Below are 23,494 nucleotides of genomic sequence, written 5' to 3' on the forward strand. Positions count from 1 at the left end.
GTATATCATGGAATTGTACCATGACCATTTAGGTAGCAGCAGAGCTAAGCTGACTCATTCATTTGTAATTTCTCTTTTCACTATTCAAATCACTGCTTTTTTTTCTAATTCTTATCTTCCCTAAACAGGAGTCAAAAACAGAAGGATTTTTCTCATCCAATGGGTCTTATTTTTCTGGGAATCAAGATCTACAGAACAAGGCCATATTAAATTAGGGACTATACTGTAGAATAATGCTTTCTATTATTAATTCATCTTTACTTGAATTTAGAATACATGAAATTTGAATATGTCTGAATTGTTAGGGAATGCTAACTCAGACATATAGGCAATATTTCCCACAAAATTGTGACCTGTAGCATGAATATGAAAGCAGTGCAATTCAATGCAATTTCCACTTTAGGCTGGTGTCTAAAATTGAAAGATCAGGCTTGGGTGAACAGATGATAGAGCAAAGGTTGTAGGAGTTGTTCTGTCTTTATGAAGATGTTCATAAGGTGCCAACTTTCTATTTGTCCTCTGATGAGGAAAACAGAAGATTCTTAGTGCCCGTTCTTTTGTTCTGTGTACACTTCACATAAGAAAGATAGCTATTATTAAACAGAACAGGGAGTAAAATCTCACTTTGTTGTTATCCACAGTACTAATTGTGTATCATGCTGCTACTATATGTCTCAAGTTTTCTCCTCATTTTCCTAGTGCTTATGCTTACTTGATGCTCAGAGAGGTTTCTCTCTGATTCTGAAGGCAGTTAATATATGATCAGATTTTGACTGTCTGCATGAATGCATGTGAATAGAGTTCAAGTATGTAACCAAAGTATATTATTTTTCAATTCACACAAGCTTCCTGCTTTACATTATCCACACATCCAGATATTTAACATATGCCTAACCATGATTCCATGTTCAGAGAAGTCTAACAAAAAGCAATGGACATAATCAGATTAAATAAATCGACAATCAGACATGTAGGCAGAGATAACATAGGGCTAGATCAAATGGGGCAATAATTAGATACAAAACTCCATAACAAAAAAACTCCATGTATTTCTGTAAATTATTGAACTAGCTTTTATTTCTCACAATGTAAGCAATAAATTTATTGCAGTGTAACGTTATCCTTATCATCCAGCTATCATACTTTTCTGATCCAATATAATCTATTCCGCAGCTTTTGATTGGCATTCATTGTCTGTACTTTGTCTCACCTTTGAGAAGATGACCTTATGAATTCTCTTCTTCTGCTCCTTCTCAGGTCAGGTGTACTCTGAAAAATACAATATAAATCCATGCAGTCTCTGAGAGGTTTTAGTGTCTCAGAATATGCAATTAAATCTTTGGCAATTCTTGATCATGTAATCACAGATGAGACAGGCATATGGAAAAAGGTATATCTTTGAGTGAAATATCTAGGACTTGTGATTACTCAGCATAGATTCTATGTTCTTACCCATCACACTTGCCAATTAAATGAAATAGAAATTTAGAAGTTACTGAGGCTGGGGGGAGAGGGCAATGTGGAGAAGATAACTAATGCAAAGGAGATGGGGGCGTTAGTGGCATTTGGGAAAAGAATAGCAGATTTAAATTATTTTCTTATGTAAATCTATTCTAAATTGTATGGCTAAATGGTAATTCTTTCCTAAAGAAAATGTATTTTCATATTGAATATTTTAAATAAATATAGGTACAGATATACACATATACACATATGCACACATACATAATACAATCAGGTGTGAAGTTAAATACTTGACATAGAAATATTTTAGTAATCTGAGTTATGAGCTTTCTTAAGCTCATACGTAAATCTGAACATCCTCTACTGATTCCTTTCAAAGTCATCCTAAACAACTTGTCCATGGGCAACACCATGTTTATAATCATATAAATAAGCCAGCTGAAATGATCTTAGGTATGTCTTCTTTAAATCTAAAGTTATGTTTAATCACAATCTTATTAAACAGTATCAACAGTAATCCATTACTAAACAAATAAACTAAAAAAGGCAAGCACGCTTTAAATACTATCTGATTTTATCTCACAAACTTCACTTAGGATACAAAGTACTGAATTACCAAAGTGAACGTATGCACGCTAACGCAATGTTTCATCTGCCTTTTTACAGCAGAGTGAATTAGCCACCTGGCTGTCTCACTTCTCCTTGCCTCTTGACAAGCTGCCGTGTTGGACTTGTTCAGTGACCCACCATCCACCTAGACTTACTTTGGAGAGTTGAAAAGTTTAGGCACCAGCTTACTGGGAGAAGGCAGAAATCAGAGATTGTCCTTGGCTTTGGCATACACAGGTCAAGTGCGACCTGGTGTTTCATATGTCTTCTGGTAGCAGGACACCATCCTTTGTCCAAATGTCTAGGTGTTGAAATTAGACCTGCCTCTCACACAGGTCCAGTTGCTCGATAGCATCCCAGTGAAGATGTGACTTCTCTGTTTTGGTCTTGCAGACAAATGAGGGATTCAAAAATACAGCAATTTAATAACCACCCTGCAACTTTTAGACTATGCACCTAACACATAAAATGTCAAAGTTATCTGAGCCTTACTAAACATAAAGTCATAAACATTTTTGTACAAAGCAAAACATTTTGTACAAAAGATATTAAAAAAAACCCAAAGTTTTATTCATATAGAGCCAAGAGTTCAATTATTACAGACTTTCTTACAGATTTTGTAATAGCTTTGAAACTTTAATTCATTTAATTTAATGGGGTACAGGAACTCTGTGGTTCCCCAGTTCTGTAATTGCACTCAAGTACAAGGACAAGGAATCAAACTAGAAAGAAAGAAAGTAGGGGTAAATACTTGCAATTTTCCCCCCTTTTGGGAGGTTCCTTGGCAACAACACTACATCACTGATACACTGCAAACAGTGTCAGCAGACATAGTTCAGCGACACATTTGATTAATGGGTATGATAAAGATGTGTACCTGAACCTGATGTGAAGACAGAAATGGAGATTATTCCATTTCTGCTGCTGGTTTGTTCCATTGGTTAATGAACCACTGTGATAATGCTGTGCATTTCCCACTTTAACTTGTCTGGTTTAAATTTCCAGTTGGTTAAACTGAAGAGTCTTTAATATTTCTCCTCTAGTGATGGCTCTTAGTGCCAAGGATCAAGTCACTTCTCGTTCATCTCTGCATTAATGGAGGTTAGCAGTGGCAAAATACACCTCAAACTGAAGCCAGGTCATCATCTGTGGAGTTCAGAGGAGTTCTGCTGTTCAAATAAAGCAAAAATATTATCATGTAAGAGAAATAAACCTAAGAGCAATTTATCTCACCAGTTGACCAGAATTGAGCCTAGCGAGAGGATGTTTTTAAACTTTTAGAGAGAGAGGTTGATTCCCTACCTATCTGTGCAAGAATTAGCCCACTCTTAGCTAAGTTCAGGAAGATTAGCACACCTTCTTTAAGAACTGGCCCATCTTGATATTCTTATACTCAGAGAAGTAGAAGTACAGTGAAGCATCTCCTTTTGCTTTATCCTGGCTAGCAGCACTACGCATCCCCCCAGGACAGTTCGTGGGCATCCTTCACCCCCCTGCAAATAACCACTTCTGAGAGCAAGAAGGATTCATTCTCCATAATTAAGGCCTAATTCAATACCCACTGAAATCAATGGAAGTTTTTCCACTGACTTCAGTGTGCTTCAGCCTGAGCCCTGAAACCGACAATCATCTGGTGACATTTGTGTTATATTAACCCAGCTTTTAGGAACTATATTGAGGTCTCCAACTCATTTCACATAAGCCACCAAACAGTAATAATTTTCAGACAGTGTCAAACTGACCCAGATTTGAACTGTCAGTCTGGAGCTAGAAAGCACTACAATCCATTACTAGCCCCGTGAACCATCTGGTCATAATATTTGTAATATCTCAAGCATCTTTCTTACATGGTACTTAGTAGCTGAGTAGTTTACTGAGACTTGTAAAAAACAGCATGTATATATGTGTGTGTGTGTTCATGCACTCATGTGTGTTTATATGTGTATTTAACTACAACTAATAATTTTCTCTCATCAACAGATATACTTGACACTGATTTTCAGTATTGTTATGCAGACTAGTGTGCAAAGAAACAAAGCATCTTTTTGGCTCTGGAATAAGGCAAAAAACCCAAGAACTTAGGGTGAAATCCTAATAAAGGCATTGTGACCAGCAAGTCAGGCACAGAAAACTTTTGCAAGAAACTCAGGGGCTATGTGTTTGTTTCTTTGAGTACATAATCACTTCAGTAGATACATTTCTTTTTCTTTCAATTACACACAAAGCCTGTTTTGCTTTTATTAACCTTTTCCACTAAGATTTGAGCTTGCCAGTCACACTGAGAATACACTAATTTCTGTTACCTCTCGTATTTGTATTGCACACGGAAGGCAATGGACACAATTTTCATCTGTTGTGCACCGTAAGTACTCAACTTTATTTAAATGGCATGCCAAAGGTTAAGTGGTGCTATTTTAAATCTATTTTGGAGATGTGTAAATGATTAAAAGAGGCAAACCAGTGCAAAGTAACATCCAGAAGGAACTTTGTGTGGGGACAGCTTGGACCATAAATCTGTTCATAAAAGGCCATCTTTCAAAAAAATACTTAGTCTTGAAATATCAGTAAGAAGTATCTTTATATGAATCCATACATATACTTTAATATTTTAATAATCTGCTCAGCCACAAAGCCACACTTCATTTGAGCTAGATTTTACAGGAGCAGTTGTGGTTAATTTATAGAAGAAAACTCATAAACAATGTAATATATATAAGCATATAAATGCAACATGAGAAACTCAGACTAGAAAAGCACAGACGCAAAGGAAGTCCATTTACAGAAGTCTCCACTGAAAACTGGCTTTAAAAACTTCTTTTAATAGTGTTCCAGCTTATATAAGAAGAAACTTCTGAGATTTGTCCAAGATCCTACATCCTCTCTCTTAACTTATTCACAGTTTGCCACAGTACACTGCACATAGATTATCCACAAGCACATAAGAGTGAGCTTTTTGAGCTGACTTACAGAACAGTCCAAATGCTAACACACTAATTCTATTCATTGTTCTAGGATTCAGAAACAAGGATGAGGAAATAAATCTCCTTGTTCACCATATCTTTACTGCTGGCACGTTCTCTTCATGACTAATCAGAAGTACTTGATACTCAACTGTTAATTCTGCAAATACGTTCCATGGTGGATATCTTTATTACGTGCTTTGACATCCACTTTTTGATGATGAAAAGCTCCACTACATATCAAGCAAGGTGAGGTCTGTAGAGAGAAAAGAAACAGTATTTTTAACCAGACTAAATGATGGTGGAGGGAAAGCATTTTTGCACACAAAGCTCCAGGACTACCTGAAAGAGAGAAACCACCTGGGCTGAAACAGATCCAGCCTCTTTGATTCTCAGCTGGCTGATGGGCAGCAACTTCAGGTTACACCTCAAGTTACTGCTCACAAAGAGCAAAAAATATTTGAGTGTGAGAAGCTGTAAAAACATCTCGGATACCCAATAGGATGTCACTACAATGTTTGGTTGCTCTCTAGTTAGACTTTGTTTTTAAGCGATATTTGAAAGCATAATAGAGATACTTGGTGAAGCTAATAGATACTCTTACTGAAGCTACTAAGGCACGAAATAAAATACCTATATACTGGGATATAGTGAAAAAGAGAAAGCAACTAATCCTACGTACTCACCTCATTAGATAGTTGCTGAAATGAAAATTCTGCCTGAACATGTTGAGAGCAGTTGATTCAGGGGAGTCAATACTTAGCACTCTCATAGATTGATAATATGCTTCAATCAGAATTAATGCATTTAATTCTGTGATAATATGCAACATGATATTCAACAAGATCTCTTTATATTTTATTTTTAAAAGACTTAGATAATCAAGAGAGGGCGAGAAGTAGCACCCTCCTCTGGTACCTCCTGCTGTGGTTTCTTACTCTTTTGGTAGATACACACACATTGCATATATGGTGTTAAGCAAGAATCAAGGTATTTGTCACCATTGCTTGCTGCAATATTTTATTTTATCTCTAATTTTATGCTAAAGGCAAGTATAAAGCACTTTTATTTTAAGGCAAGGATAAGTATTATTCATGGTTAGAATGCCTTTATTCTACAGATCAGCAAATGCTTTACAAATACTAATGAATTAAGTTTCACATCCCGACTGAGACATTTTTTCTATTGTACAGGGGAGAAAGGCAAAATGGCAGGAGATGTCTCACTAAAGGTCACCCAGCAAGTCAGTGCCCTAGCTAGAAATAAAAACCCTAGGTAATCTAACTCCCAGTTAGATATGCTAATAACTAGGCAAACTTCTGCGAGGAGATTCAGGGAATCAGCCTGAGCCATTTGTTTAGCGGACTCTGTCTCCTACTAGGGCCAGACTTCTATGGCATTGCCATGTCAATCAGAGTGGCACCCTGAAGCTGTACCAGCAGGCCCTCTAGCTTTAAAGAGGCCAATGAAACTACACTTTTAGTTTGTTTTGCTAAAGATAGGCTTGCCACTTTGGTACCTAACCCAGCTTTGCTAATTTAGCTCTATTTACATTCAAAGCACTTTTTTGGTGTATCAGCATTCCTAAATCAGTAGAGCACTGCCTGGCCTACATAGTTTGTAGATGTGAATACCACACACCAATCAGTCAATATCAATTCATCCGATCAAGGTTTAAAACTTTCTACCAAAGACAATATATATGCTCTAAAGATGGGGAAAAAAATTAAACTCCTCAAGCATGGATTAACAGTAAAGCATACTTGTGTGAAGAAATTTACTTTGGCTAAGCCTCCCTTCCACCTGTGTTCACTTTCAGACATCATTGATATTCTGAGCTTTCCTGGTTAAGACAAACTTAAAAGCAAAATCTAAAATATCTGTGGGCAAGCATTTGGGGAAACATAGATATTCTCAATTACACAGGGATTCTTCATGAATGTAACTTATCAAAACTACAGAAATATTCAATGACTCATCTGACAAATCATTGCTAAGTATCACAGTAATGACAATATCCTCCAGAACTTTCTGTAAATTAGTCTCTGAAAAAAAAAAGAGACTAATTTCATAGACAAATCATTCAGTTAAACTTAATCACAATGACCTAGTTCAAAGTTCCCAAAATGTGGTTCACACAAACTACAGGTGTGTGAATTACAGGTCCTCAGAGTAGGGGCAGCATTTTGCCAAATGGAAGGAAGACTGGGAGACCTTATGTTTCTATTGTAACAGCGATAGTTCTCATTCAGGAAAAGGAGAGAAAAGAAAGCTAGAACATCTGGAACTGGTGTAAAAAATGAGATAAAGACAGAAGTGCTGATGATTGAAATGAAAACTAAGAGAAGGGAAGAAATGGAAAGTGAGAGAAAATAAAAATCAATAGCTGGCATTGTCGAAAAAATCTTGGTGTGAGCTTTTGTCAGGTGATGAAATTCCTCTGTGAAACTTCTGATTCAAGCACCCGCCTGCCTCACAGACTTGAATGCACTCACCCTTTGAGGAAGCGCTACTACCCTCACGTTGCAGACTGAGATGCACAAAAGTTAAAGGTAAAATTGAGATTAAATAATTCTTGTTGAAAGACACTTTAAGCATCCAGGCCCAGATTGACTGAAGTAACTGGGGTTACACATCTAGCTTTTACATTCAGTCAGTAGAGAAATGCAACAGCTCAGAAACATTATGTAGAAAAAGTCATTTGATAGTGGGGAGCTGCCTATGCACAGAGCACCTTAAAAGACACGCTGACCACAAAGGTTTAACTGATCTCTCAGCTTTCAGAGCTTAGTCTGAAGACCTAAATACCTGGCTGAAGAACTGGACTGTTTCTTACCTACCTGCTGGCCCCAGTCAATTATTCTCATTTACACACCAGAGACAACATTTAACAGCAGGGGTGGGACGGTTTCCATGCTGTCTGCATACTCACGGCAAATATTCCTGTTCTTGGCAGCCAGGAGCCCACGTCTGCCACTTCATTGACCTAGACTATTTCTTCCTACAATGAAAAAATGAGAAACAGTAAGCATCGGAGTGGCTGCTGGTGCCTGATGGAGTTTGCTTGGAGCTCCAAGGTACTGCAGCCAGACTGCTTCAAGCAAGGCTAGTTTGGGTATTTCTTCACAGCACTGTAGTGTGCAGTATAGATGTACCCTAAAATACATGTCTCTGTAATCAAGAAGGAGCTTATTATTCGTCTGGGAAGGGGAAAATTAAGCAAATAAAAACAATTCCAAGATTTGTTGAAAATTGAAAGGCAAACTGGGCAAAATTGTTATTAAGTAAGACTCCTCCTGCCCTCCTTCTGGAGTCTGGTTAGATGTCTTGAATCCATCTACTTGCAAATTAACTTATAAGTGGACTGGGCTTATTATGAATACTCAGAATATATCATCATAAGCTAAAACACTAGATATCACTAACAAATCCCCAGAATTTCAAAAACAACTTTGTCACTGCTTCTTCCCACTCACTGAACTAGAACATGTCTTTTCATAGAATCACAGAATCAGTAAGATTGCAAGGGACCTCTGGAGATCATCCAGTCCAAGCCCCCTGCTCAAGCAGGGTCACCTAGAGCATGTTAGACAGGGTTGCATCCAGGCGGGCCTTGAAGATCTCCAGAGAAGGAGACTCCACAACCTCTCTGGGCAACCTGTTCCAGTGCTCTGTCACTCTCACAGGGAAGAAATTCCCCCTCACGGTCAGGCAGAACTTTCTGTGGTTCAACTTCTGCCCACTGCCTCTTGTCCTGTCACATAGGGCAACTGAAAAGAGTTTGGCCCCATCCCCTTGACACCCTCCCTTCAGGTACTTGTACACATTGAGAAGATCCCCCCTCAGTCTTCTCTTCCCCAGGCTGAAGAGGCCCAGCTCTCGCAACTGTTCCTCAGAGGGCAGGTGCTCCAGCCCTCTGATCATCCTCGTAGCCCTTTGCTGGACTCAATTTCAGTTGTACTGTTTTCTTCAATGGCAGGAGAGTTTTTTAAAGAGTCACCTTTCATCATACTGTAGCAAAATCAACTGAAGAATTCATTCATTTTTACATGCTAATCTCTCATTTTCTGACAGCAATTATCTCAGTCTGAGTTTCTATTCCATCTGTAAAGATCTCTTTTTATGAATGAACTTGTTTCAGCTCAGTGTTTGTCTGAGGTTGTCATTAACAGAAAAACATATTAGTACACTATCAACAGCTAAGCCAAGATTTCTCTGTCATACAGTTTCCTAGACACACAGTTCAGATCTGAAGAATATATATAATTTAAGACACTATATTTAGATTTGCAATGCCTTCCTACCTATTTATATAGAATCATTCAAGTTGGGCCTTGACCTACCAGAATTAAGCATAGACAAATGCTTTTCAGGGTACCTCTGCAAAGAGGGCTGCCAACAGTCATGTGCCCACCCTGTCCAAGTTTAGAATCATCCGGATAAGCCAGTTCACATCAAGGGACTGGAAACATTTTCAAAGAAAGAGCATAGCTCCAGCCCTACCTAGCCAAGCTAAGAGATAACGTATGTCAGCTCGGGGTCTGCAGAACGCTTGTATTTCTAGAAATGTATTTAACCCATGTAACTCTTCTTTAATGAGCTCCTCTGGAGTTATGACTATGTCTTCAGTAGGACAGCAGCGAAGGCTGGAGGTGGAGAACAACCTGTTCTGCTTGTGCTCCTGATTAACCTCATCTCTTGGATTGCTCCAGACACCCATCATCAGGAAAACCTAAACTCCTTTGAAGTACATTTCACTTTTGACATTGACACTGACATTGTTTTACCAGGAAAAAAAAATCAAAAAGAAAAGGAGAGAGGACAAAAGCTGTCTGAAAAACTCAAGATGCCAGTTTTGTAAGTTTATAGATGAACAATTTATACAAACGTTGGTGGATTGGTTGATTCTAAGTTCTTAAACCAAGTCACCTGAAAGTTTCTTAAACAACTGTGTTATTACATTTGGCCTTCTGAGATAGAGTTGGGGATCACAGCAGAACCAGAGACCAGGACTGGAAAGTAGAGTCTAGTCCTGGAGACTTTAATAGAGGCAGCTAAACAAGAAACCAGGTTACCTGAGCAAGCCCAGAAGACTGATTCACAATGGAAAATAAAATGATTCTCTGTAAACTATGTTCTCTGTCCACTTCTAACATCAGCAAGTGAACAAAGAGGTTGAAAAATTGGAGAGGTTTCTGATTAGAGATTAGATGATCATAGTAGTCCTTTCTGGCTTTAATCTTTGACTCTATAAATAAACAATGAGAGCATTTAGAGTGCAGGGGAAAACAGGGAAACCTTACCAGCAGGTGCTCGGTAGGGCTAGCAATAATATTCACTGCTGGACATCCCTGCTGGTCGGGGTCCATCGTTAATTGGATGGTGCTGAGAACACAGGGATAGGCAAGAAATGATCACATTTCACTGGGAAGCCTGTGGAGGTCTATCACCAAATGCAACTGGGGCACCAGGAAACTTTTAGCAGATTTGGCAGCAGGGGTGAGTGCTTATTTATTTATTTATTTATTTATTTATGATCTGAGGTAAAAAGATGATGGTACTTCAGTAAAAGCTGTCAGAAATGTGTTTTTGCTGCTGATACTATGCCTGTGGCTGCAGTATATGGGTCTATTTATTACAACACATTTAAAAGATTAAGTAAACTATATACATATAAAATAATTAGACAAAGGTTATTGCACTGAGGAAAACTTTGGGGATCCATGATGCTGAAATTTAAGCTCATTTAAACACTCACTTTTCCTTTTTGTAGTGATCCTTATTCCTTTTGATGACAAACTAAAGAATTTCCATTTATGCAAAGACACAGTTCTCAAGCAGGTCCACTACTTACACAGGAATCACGTAATGCTGAAATAAATGTACTATGAGAGGAAAAGCTTTTTTTTTTTTTTCAAAACGTTGTCTCTATTTGTATGTAACTTTTAAAGTAATATGCAGTATGTCTTTAAGCAGGTCGTGTTAGTCTAGGAATTCCCTGTGCAATTTGCTTGTGCAAGGCTGATATTTCATAGGGAAAATAAAAGACAAAGAGAAGAGTAAAAATAAAAGGAGAATGTATTACATTTCTTTTTGGCATAAAGCTGAAGCCAGATTGTATCTCTGAGCATCTATTTTTCGAAAAGCCTCCTGCAGTATTGGCCTGAATGTCCTCTGAACTAGGACATATACATGTAGAGAAAGAGTGGCATCTGCTTAGTTTTCATGTCATCCTTCATCAAAATAATTCAAAAATCTATTTTCCAGGATTAAAGGGTTCAATATAAATAACACCACTGAAGAACAGAAGATGCAGTGTGATTCTGCCATCATCATTTCAACAAAGGTCCCTAGCCAAATGAGGTAAAAACGCTTCCCTTTGATCTCATCAAAGCCTTTTCTTAGTGTCATATTAACCACTTCATCTTGACTTCTATGTATCACACTTGCTAAGATGTAGCTTTCATAGTTACGTGCTGTAATATCTTTATAAATTTGTCTATAAACAAATGACTGGACACCTTCAGTTCTTAAGGTCAATTTTACAACTTACAAGTGTAAAAATCCTCCTGGGAAATGTACCATCCAGTTTTGGAATGGAGCATTGCAAAAAAAAAAGTACATAGAGAACGTTAACTGAAAAGGAACAAAACTTAAGTCACCATCACAGTACTGCTAGCTGCATGTATACTAGAATTTTATTTTCTCCAACTCATGCCACATACAATTGTAGTCAGAGGAAAACAAAGAAAAAAAAAAACCCACAGAGTAACTTCCAGTGCAAAATTAAGGTAGATCCTTTATAGCTCACATTTAAATAGCTTTATCTTGAAGACTACCTGTTTCTGTTTCACATAAATGTGTTGAACTTCAGGTATGAGTTTTATTAAGCAATATATCATTTATAAGTTCCACTTTATTAAGAAGTAATACATCAAAATATAATAAAGTCTTAGCTAACAACTATGTGATTACTCAGCTACTTACCATGCTTGATACTTGATTTTATATATGAGTAATCATGGGTAGTACTAGTCAACTCTGCCAAAAATGTCAATATATTGGAATTGCAACTTTTCACAAGAGTGTACTAGTTCAGATGAAACTTTCATTGAAAAAGGTTTCTTTGCTCCAGGACAGAATTTCTGATCAAAATGAGAGAGACAGATAGGAAAGAGAATAGCTTAGTGGTGATAACGCATCCACAGAAATTCAAGTCCCTTAAAAAGACCAAAGTCTGGAATGTGGTTCTCATGCAACCCAGGTTTCCACTGAAGCACTGGCACCTCTGATCCCTTGTCCTCTCTCTCATCTTCAAGAAATATTGGTTTTAACTCATGGAATAAGAAAAGTTTTGAAGTTTCACTAGACTGCAAAGCCATTTCCCATACCATACTAACCATCACCTCCTTACCGTTCTGTAAAGAAAGCTTTGTAAAATAAGAAGGTATTAGACCAGTAAGGAGTTCAATCAAAAATAACTCCATGACATTAAATATTATTAAATTAAAATAGCAATTTAGTTTGTCAGATAACGATACACCATAGCCATTTACATATTAATATGTGCCTAAATGTTGAACTTCGTTTTCTGTGAAGATTGTGTGTTGATTCTTTGTTTGTTACTCACCCACCGTTCATTTATTTACTAAACATGTGCTAATGAAAAGAAAGCTTATGTTATTAATTTGGTTCTTTCATGTGACAGAAATCAGAATTTTAACAAAATTATTCTTCTTCAGTAGGCTGTATCTAGAAAATCTATGACAACTTTCAGAGTACATTTCTTCATAGAAATTTTATTTCCCATTATATGACTTAGTACTTTCATATAATGCTTAATTCTGTAGTTCAGTACCAGGGAACTCACAAACCAGATTATTTTTCTTTCTCAAATTTCTCAGAAGTTTGCTGCTAGCAGAACAATAGTAGTTGGGGGAGCAAGAGGCAAGTACAGACCTGCTGTTTCCCATCTCAAGTCTAAAATGGAAATTGACTCCCTGGGCTGGACAACTGTTGAAGAAATGTATAACTCAATAGGAAACGTGTAACTCAAACTTATAAACAAAACAAAACAGAGAAAAAAATAAGCAGGAAAAAACCCCACTAGGTCAACAAAAACATAATTTCTCTTTGATTTACATGAGCTTCTGGTACATCACTATCAGCGCTCTTCACAATACAGTTTGTAAACAGCAAAGGACAAGGGATGTTAAAGGGGAAAAATATCTGATCAGAAGACTAGGCAAGGTGGGAGGTATGGCTGGGAACATGAGTGACACCAATTATTTTTCTATTGCTGTTCCCACTTAGATTTCAGCCAGTCAATAATGCTCTAATGCATAAAAGTTTAGCTCCACATTTAAGACCAAATGTTTATAATGTGTCTCTAGCTTTTCCCTCTTTACAATATTGAATTTATGACTGGTCTTAATATACTCTTCTTGATACAAATACTACTGCTCTTGTATCCTGTTGACATATTCAAGACAAACACTTCTGACTTGTTTTTTTTACCTTGAATAATTAATAGCCTTGGTATGATTTCCAAAAACACCTTTCAAAACAAAATTATATTTGCTCTGATGGTGCCATTATTAGTCATCAATGAAGAATCTATAGGAAAACTATATGAAATATTTAAAGTGGAATTAAAATTGAAAGAGAAGTTAGGTATATATTTAGACTTGTACTTCAATAATTCATTGTAATTGCAGTAATGTAACAGGGGAGTTGCTATTGCAAATGTAGCTCTAGAATTACAACTAGAAACAAGCAAGACTTTGTGTAATAAATGCGGTTCTTAACACAAAAGAAGAAAAAAATTGTAAATATTATTTACAGTTTCATGCCCTGGCTCTTAAAATGTTTCATTGCAAATCACGTAACTAAAATCGGGTGGTCCATACAAAAAATAATGGCAGTATGTTTCATTTCAAAGAAATGTCATTTATCTCACAGTTTCAGGGAAGGCCTCAACTTGCAGATCTCTCAGGAGATATTTACAGCCAAGGAGAAAGGTGGGATGAAGTGATGGTAACCTTCAGCCCTTGCGCTCTGGGTGCAGGAAATGCACCAGAGCTCTGCAGCTGTGACCCCCCTAGATGTTCCTACCTTCTCTGTGCTCACCTGACACACATTGAAACTGTGACTGCAAACAAACCCTTAATGGACTGCCTGTGGTCTCCTTCCCCTTACACCAGAGAATTCACACTAAAAGAACTTAAAGAGCATTCAGAAAGAAATGAAAAGACAGGAAAAAAGTAAGTATGAAAGGACAGTCAGTAAAACAATAGCAAAGGGCAGAAAAACAAAACATTTGAAGGCCGTAGAAAACCCTTTTACCTAATTCTAGACTTTTTATTTAGCATAAAAGAACAAGAGCAAAGCTGAATAATCTTTCTCTTCTGCCCAGCAGTTGCAGACAGAAAGCATTATTGTGCTGGTATAGCCATCAACTTTCTGGACAAACAGTACATGATATGTCCAAGTCTGGACTGACCTTCACTAAAAAAACTTTTTATCTCACTGTGCACACTGGTTGCTCTGAGGTAAAAGCGTAAAGATAGTACAGCAGTTGAGTTTTAAACACAAAACATATCACATGCACATGTGGCAAATCTGAATGGAATTCTGTGATTTTTTTCACATGATGTGGCCTCATAGTTAAAAAGCTGTTACAGGGATAAAAATGCATTACTAGGGGAATTGGGCTGTATTTAGACATATTGGTAATGAATTCACCAAAACTCACTTTGAAGCCACTTTCTGATAATGGGGAATGAAGAGTGAAGTCTTAGGTTGAGGCACCATTAGGTGCCAGCAGCCAATGATTTTAGTACTCAGTGAGATACAGAGTACAAGACATACCTTTTATCAGGCTCTCACTTTCAGCACTATCATCTAGAGTAATTACTGAAATAAATAGATATATTCTGAAATTAATAGCAATGCAACAAGAATCTACATTTTGCCCAAAGATTCTGTAATTATTTAGATCACAATTCAGCTTCCATTGAAATCAGCAGTCTTTCAATACAGTAACTTGATGGATACTTCCATAGAGTTCTGGAGAAGCTGAATTAGGTCCATAGCCATTTTGAAACCACAGATAAGGTAACTCACTCAGATCTCTTCTTCCTATTGTCAATCTAATGATCTTTGATTCTTTATGAAGTTGAAAAAAATAGTACCACAAAATAGCTGCCTCAAAAATTATACCTAAAACACAAATTTGTTAAAGCAAAAGAACTTACAGATCAGCGATAAAGAGCAAAGCTCATTCCCATTCTGCAGTTTCATGATTGGCATATGCAGCTCTAACTGAGAGCAGCCACCAAAGGAAACATATGCAGATCCAATGCAAGGAAAGCAGCAGGGGGGAGAAGGGCCTTTGAGGAGCATGGTTCTAACTCAGCTTGAAATGACTGTGAGATAGCACCAGGACAGAGTTTAAGTTGGAAAGAGGAGGTGTCATTTTTCCTTTGAGTGCTCATATTCAGTGCTAGGAAGCACCACCACTTTTTTTCTGGAACTGAAAAACTACTTGATTTCAACCTGTTTTCCTATGGAAATAAAGCTTACGTTGTCCGCATAGCTGACTTCCACTTCCCCTCAGTGACTTGTAAATCATTTTCCCAGGTTAAGCCACCTATGACATCGTGTTAGCGATATCAAGGATAGTAAGTTCCTCCAAGTATCACGAAAGGATGTGACCAAGCAGAGGAGAGAGACTCGAATAGAGTTCCCACTGCATGGACCATGGTGGGAGCTCGGGTATTGTTTGGGGACCAAAGCAGCCAGGCAAGAGAGAGCTCTTAGGAATGGTCCAGCAAAGATTTCATAGCAAAAGATAGCATAGATTTATAGCAAAGAATAGCAAAGCAAAGATATCATAGCAAAGATTTCTCCCAGGACTTGTCTCCCAGCAAAGGAAAAATGAACGCAGAGCTGCAGAAAACCACACTGCATGCTTTCTACTATTAATCGAACAATCTGATTTTTATCCCCCAGAAGGCCCTCTGAATCCTCATATGTGGGAATCTTTCCTGACATGTAAGCCTGATGCAACACCTTACTTTTTTCATCAACTTGTTATTCCAAATTAGGAAGTGGTATTAAATGTATACATTTTAAGATTTCACATTAGGCAAACCTAATCTACATATACTTACATAAAATGTAATGAATTGCAGGGTCCCAAGGGTTAAACTTAGCTGTAGAATTATTTACATTAAGGTATCTTCACACCCTGAAGGACTAGAAATGGCTTAGACTCTGTTTAAAACTTCCTAACCTCCAGAAAACAGCTTCACAACCCTAAAGTCAGAAAGGTTAAAAGGTTTAAATGAATAAACAAATATCCCTACAGTTTTAGAGATTAGTTTAAATGCTGTTACACTGAAATCTGTAATTTCTCCCAGCACTTTGCAATCAATAATCAGACTACATTTTTCCAAAATACAGCTTAAATAAGAAATTCAACATCAAATTACAAGTTTACAAACATCTTACCTTAACCTATTTGAAGCAAGCAATAAAAAAGAACTGCCAGCTATTTTTTCTCTTATTGCTTTATATGGCATTATGCAAGAGTAATTTCCATAGATTATCCTAATTAGGCAATACGGATTGTACTTTTGTTTCAGCAATAAACTATCTTTAGATTTCCATTTGCACCGACAAGTGGCTCCAGAAATATTTACACTTTGCCATGTAAAAACTGTAATGAGAATAAAACAAATTGTTGAGATCACTTATTATAGCAATAAAACCCAACAATTTTACCAAAGAAAAAGTACAGTTTTCTATGACTGCTTGTAAAAATCTGGACCAAAAATTTCAAATGTAATTATTGATTTTGAGTACCTAATTTGCACAGCTGTGAAGATATATGAATTTTCAGTCTTGCATTCCAAAAACATACACTGACTAGATGCCTCAACCCTGCACATGCAAAAATGGTTATCATAAAGCAGTAGGGACTTTTTAATAATCCTAAACTGACCTAAACTATATGTTACTTACATTTATCTAATGTGGAAAAAAAACCCACCAAACAAACAAAGAAAAAAGATATTTTCTAGTGTATTTTATTTATTTCATTGATAGGTAGAAGTTTGTCACTCCTCTTGACCCAGTTGCTTATAACTATTTGTGGCTTCGATTCTTCAGTATATAGATCCTTCTAATAACCTTTTCTAAGATCTGTTTTTTGACTGTGATCATGGTACAATATAAAGATTGGAGCAAACGTATTTCCTTAACAAAATTCATCTTTCAATTTGTTTTAATAACTATATTTTTGCTCCAAAAATATATCTATTCTGTTATTTGTTTACTTAGCAGCAGTCGTGTTATTATTAACCAACTACCAAAAAGGTAATCAAGTTACTTGTGTTTCTGGCTTTTCCTTTTTTTTTTTTCTTTTTTAGTGATAAGTTTAGAAAATGGTAGAAAATGTTACTTCTTTTGATTCAAATGATCAAGCAATATATTCAGTCTTCCAAGAAAATAACTTGTAACAAAATCAGATACCTTTTTTTTATTTACAGAAAATACATCATTTTCCCACCAAAAAAAAAAAATACTTCTAAATGGCAGGGATACATTTTCTTGGCTTACAGATTCAGATCTTTTCAGCTAACCCCTCCCCCAAAGCTTTCCTTTCCGCCTTTTTTTTCCTCAGGACCACACTATAAGGGCTTTTTTTCTGTGCCCCTCTTGTGCTTAGCTGCTTCTCTGTAATACATGAAGCTGCCTTCACATCAGTTCTGTATCTGTTAGAAAATCCTTGAAGAAAACCCTTCAGCTGAATGGCCTGGGTCATTGTCCAAATTTCTGCGTGGGTAATGGTTTTCCATTGTTTCCCAAAATGGCATTTTATTTTTCGTTTATCTGCTCTGAATAAAAGGTGGATATCAATGCATAGTACAACACACCCACTTCCTCTCTCCTCCTACCCCAATTTCATCCATTTTCTTCACATAATAAAAAATAACAATTTCCTCTATGGCATGATGAGAAAGAAAGTCATGATTTGCAGATACAAATTAAATAGGGATATAATTGCATGGGATTTTTTTTACATTGGGGCCATTTCACAGCAGTCCACATTGGTTTTACAGCTGTCCCAGTCTGCTTCATTGCTTCCCACCCAATTTACTTTCAACCACCCAGAATGGACATCTTTCACTGAGCCCCCAAGGAATGTCTATTGTTTCGGTGAATTCTGCTGACTGAGACAGGTCTTATTCATTTTGTTCTAATAGAAAATTCATCTCTGTCACAGTAGTATCCTGCCATCAGTCTGCGCTCAGAACTCACGCTGACACCAACGGGAGCTTCGGGTGCCTTGTGGAGGTTGGGTCTCATCATCATTATTTATTAAACACTAATGAAGTCCTGGATCCAGACCATTAAAAGTTACAGTCTAGGTGCAGTCAGTATAAAGTCAGTAAATCTTTGGGGGTGTGGTATTTTCTTATATTCTGTTTCTTTGCTGTGTTTCCACTATATTTAACATAAGAAATGAGTGGGTTTTTGCTTCAACAGTGGTTCAGGTATGACTGTGAACTACTGAAATTATTTTGACAGCCCAATGAAAGAAAAAGTGTATTAGAATGAATCTTTTAGAAGACGACCTACATTAAAGGAAGAGTAGAGTTAATCCTACGTTGATACTTGTAACTTGAGAACTTGTTTGGTCCAGATAAAAATTTATAATTTGTCTTGCATCTCCCATTTTTGCCTCTACTAGGATTACGCAGTATTCTAATCTATCCACAAAAGTCTTCCAAGACAATCAGACTAAATGAGAGAACCAATATGTATTCTACTAATCTCCTATAATTTACCCGTCTCACCATCTTTTAAAAATTGTGATTTTTTTTTTCTGTTGGTGTTTCCTTTTGTTTAAAAAACAAATCAGTCTGTGAAGCTCCTGATTCATCCTCAGTTTTTTGCGCATGCCTTTATTTGCCTTGGTGATCATACAACGTGACTAAGGTGGAGATAGCAGCTCATGGTATGGAATCATTTCAAAGACTGTTTAGTCCAGAAATTAGTCTCCTGAAGCACCAAGCTGATGTAGAGTCTTATCACATCGCTTTTGATCCAGCCAGGTCTGCTTTTTCTTGTCCTGTTATTAATGAGGAAAAACAGACCTGAAGCCTTATTTTGTGCTATTGATCAGATTTTGAACCACAAATCACTCCTTGTGTGCAATCCTTCAGCTGCCTCCTGTGAGGAATTCAGCAAGTACAGAGTGAATTTCTAATCAGCTGCGACTGTTCAGCACTACGGCTGGTAATTATGCTACCAGCGCCTGTATCTGCAAGTGTTATACATTTGTATTTGCTTCTTGCTGAGATCACACAGTTGGGAAAGCAATCATGCTCCATTACTCCTAGTTTTGACTCTTGGCCCATATGGCTGCTCACGGAGTCTTTCAGTGCTTTGCTTCATTTATAGCTAACACAGTTAATGACTCTTTGCTTTCTGCAAGGCTCCTGATCTGCTGAAATTTGCAGCTGTTCATTGTTAGCAGAAATGGTCAAAGCTTTCCCTAGCTTCCACTGCAGATGTCTGTTTTACCTAGTGATAACTGGACTCCTTTTTGGGGATGTGAGGAAGGGAAAGATTGAAGCAAGTGGTTGCCTTTTTACTATCGGTAATTTTATCTGGGAATAGATTATATGAAAGGTTTCAGTCTGGCTTCAGGGAGTACCACTGCCCTGGGATTGCTTTACTTAAGGTCACAAATGATTTATCACTAGCTGCTGATTCAAGTTAAATTACAGGACTTCTGCTGATGGATCTTTCTGCTGCTTTCGATACAGTAGATCTTGGAACCTTGCTGAATTGTTTGAAGTAATTGCTTAGATTATGAAGTACAGTCCTGGATTGGTATCATTCACCCTGATAGTGTATTATCAGTTTGTAACTGGGCAATTGTGGATCAAGTTCTGCCTCACTGGTCACATTGCTCCTCAGAATATAATATCCCATAATTCTCTGTCTCTTTTATTTGCTACAGATGTGGACAGAATTCTCTAGCAGCATAATATTAATTTTTATTGCAATACAAACAACACATAGATGTATCTGTCTTTTACAGTTTAGTGTCTTGCAGCAGTTTGGACTGCATCTGTTTGTTTTACCAAAGCATGATCTTGGATGGTCACAAATGGTTTGAAACTGAATGGAGATAAAATATAATTGCTTTTGGCAAATCCCCTCTGTCTACTAGGTGGTTCTTTCTAGGCGATCGAAACTATCTATGCATATCTAAAGCATGCATCTGGAGCTGGTGGGAGCATTTCCGTGAAATGAAATCTCATTGAAATATGCTGCTTTGTTAGAGCCAAAACATTTTGCAGAAAACATGCCTGTTTAGATGAAGTTTTGACCAGACAGGTTTTCAAGGTCCAAGGCACTTGATCGCCTTGTGAGAAATGTGAGAAAGAGCGAAAGCATGCAGTCCAGCTTGAAAACCCAAGATTTCCTATCCCAAGCTAGTAATTTCAGGGAACATTTAAAGAGCTTTGGTTTTGTACCCATACCAACTGAAAACAGCGTTGACACCAGAGAAGTTGCCGCGAACCAGAATTACCATCTTCTGAAAAGGATGCTCAGAAAAGCTGTACCTGCATCACCCAGTCAGCAGTGTGATCTTCCTGCAGAGAGTGCCTGTTTCGGGTGCTAGAGTGCAGACGCGGGAGGGCTAATATTTTCTAGAAATTAATATCTAGAGGAAAATCATATGGTCAAACCAGTACTTACATATTTTAAATATTTGTTTTTGATATCCTGGGGGAGTTAACTGTTTAATTCAAGTTTTGAAACTTCCTGTTCCCAACTTTTTTTAAAAAACAAGAATTTTAAATGATTAGAATTTTTTTTAAAGAAAATAAAGCAAAAGTGACTCTTCTCTGTGACAACTTTTAGGTGAGGGAAATGAGCATATTAAAAAAAAGCTTAATCCCTCACAATCTCTACCAACCATCTTGATTTGCCATAATTATCCTTTAGTATTTACTCTTGTTGGCACCTGTGTACCCTAAATGCTGAGGAAATGCCAGGTTCAATTCTGTGGAAGAAAACCAATAGAGACTTGCCTTCAGGAGAGGGCTTTAGCTGTGATTCATGTGCCCAAGCTCTGGAGATATGGGACCCTTCAAACACTTCTCTGCTTCTGCTGTGTCCCTGTTGGTACCGCCCAGCCCTGAAGCTTTTGGTGGCCCACCAAGGCACGCAGTGGCCGAGGCACGCAGCCCTCCTGGTCTCCTGTGGCCCAACACCAGCTTTGCAAGTCACCAAGGATTCGGGGCCTGCGTAGCACTTAAGTGCTTTAGTAGCTGTAGCTCAGTGTCTAGAAACTCAGCACCATCTGTTTCAATAGACCTCTGAGATCTTCAGGTCAAGCGCTCACCTTCAAACACAGGAGAGCTTTCGCTTCCCAGGGTTTTCAGTAGATTTATCTCTGTTAGAAATGGCAGTGAGAGTTTTTAGCAAGGCCACTTCAAGATCATCTAGTGAACAAGAAATGTGCTCGGCAGACGAGGGGGGATGCCCCAGCCCGTTCGTCCCTTGTCAGGACACAGATGTCTGTTATCGCCCCACAGGGTCTCGGAGAGGGCAGTTTCTGGGGGAAGCGAGGGCAGGCTGGGAAAAGGGTAGGAAAACCTCTTAATCCCCATCTTCCCCTTCCCTGTGCTTGGAAGAAATGGTGCGGGTTTTTTGCTGTTTTGTAAACTTCTCCATAACAAAAATACCTGCACGTTGGATTGTTGCAGGAAGCACTGCCTCTGGCGCTGTATCTGCAGTTGTGCTGAACTGCTGGCAGTACCGGCACCTCCATAAACTGGAAAGCTTTCCACTGCAGCAGAGATTGGACACCAGATCTTAAGACACATTCTTTGGTGGTGACATTCCTCTTTAAGTGTATCTCATCTCATTTGCAGGAGGCACTGTCCTCCGACAACGATACTGAAGAATTACACGGAGCAAACTGAGTCCTGCCTAATCTCAGAATTTTGCTTTTTGGTAACATGTGCAACAGTGTGTCTGTCCTGGAACACTGGAAGCGTTCAAGCACTTACTATTGCTTTTAAACATAAATTTTGACATTTTGTGATTAAAGAAACATTTCTCCTCAAGCCAGGCTCCAGAAACATGCAGGCTAATTGCCAGCCCTCCAGGATCTGCGGGTATTTAGAACCAATATTTTATTGTTTCTGCAAACACAGTATTTCCTTTCAGGCTCAAAAGGAGTAAGGGGATGGGGGAGAGGGACCTGAGATTACGGTTCCTTAAGACTGTTTTCTATTTCCCCCCGCCCAGATCTGGGAAGCTTCTGTTCGCATTTACCCAGTTATGTGTCTTGCTGCACGTCTCACAGTTACATCACACAAATAATTGCCGTTTGGAAAGTGTCGCACAACGCACAGCAACAGCCCACTCAGCAAAGGGCTGTCTGCACAATTTGGTAAAAGAAAGATCACAGAGGAATGAAAAAATAGATTTCATCTTTACATAGGTAAGGTAAAATGCCACCCCCCCCACAGCAGCTGATAGCCACCAAATGCACAGTTCTTCTCTGTGCTAGCCACAGTCTACAGGGTCAACTGGTTGTTACACATTGGGGAAATATTGCAGATGCCTCATTATAACTCGGTGCATTCACACTAGCAGTCTGCCACTAATCTCCAATTATCCCCATTGCTCAGCACCTGATCATGAAAGGATTAGCAGCGTGAAAAACAAACTAAGAGAAACTGCACTAAAATATTTAAATAGAGTGATCGAGAAATTTATAAAATCATTAAAATATTGCAGGGGAAATCTCTCTAATGCATTTTTAAAAATTCTTGCAGTGTCTTTATTCTTTACCTTATCTCATCTGTTGCACAGTCCTGAAAATTCTCATGTTCTTTGGCCTGATCTTCTGCCTCATCAAGGTGCTGCAGAATCAAAGCTTGGTTTTAAATTGCTTGCTTTCAATCCCTGCATTCCTGTAGATTCAGAAAACACTGCACACACCTACTACATTAAGAAGCATAACAAGCACCAGTAATAATGTGCAGTTTTTAATTAGCAAGCATTTGTACTCCATTTTACAATAATTGGAGTAAGCGTAGCTTCAGCAAACACAAACTGTCTAGGTTGGCAGCTATACCAAGTTTCTTCAAAATATTTGAATATTAGATTAGATATAGTAATAGTCCAGAATATTTTGCCAAGTAAAAGCCCCCTTCTCTGATAGCATTTACATATCATTCTGTACCAGGTTGAATATGCACTATCTGTTGTAAAAAAGCTGAGGAATTAATGTTTAAATTAGTGAAAGAGCAAACATCCACCAAATATGTCACTGCTACATGTATGTAGAAATGAACAATAAATAATTTAGATTCTATGAAATTAATCATAATATCAACTTGGCATGAGATGGATCAACA

General features: G+C 37.8%; 1 long non-coding RNA gene across 1 annotated transcript; it reads right to left on the minus strand.

Moving 5' to 3' along the window:
- Positions 1-2,957: 2,957 nt before the first annotated feature.
- LOC134137964 (uncharacterized) lies at positions 2,958-22,999 on the minus strand. The gene is made up of 4 exons (XR_009957787.1): positions 22,926-22,999; positions 7,966-8,034; positions 5,186-5,289; positions 2,958-3,242 (listed from the first exon to the last, which is right to left on the minus strand). It is a non-coding gene; the product is annotated as an uncharacterized LOC134137964 (long non-coding RNA).
- Positions 23,000-23,494: the final 495 nt, after the last annotated feature.

The sequence above is a fragment of the Rhea pennata genome, chromosome 3 (genome assembly GCF_028389875.1).
Source record: "Rhea pennata isolate bPtePen1 chromosome 3, bPtePen1.pri, whole genome shotgun sequence".
Classification (NCBI taxonomy): Eukaryota; Metazoa; Chordata; class Aves; order Rheiformes; family Rheidae; genus Rhea; species Rhea pennata.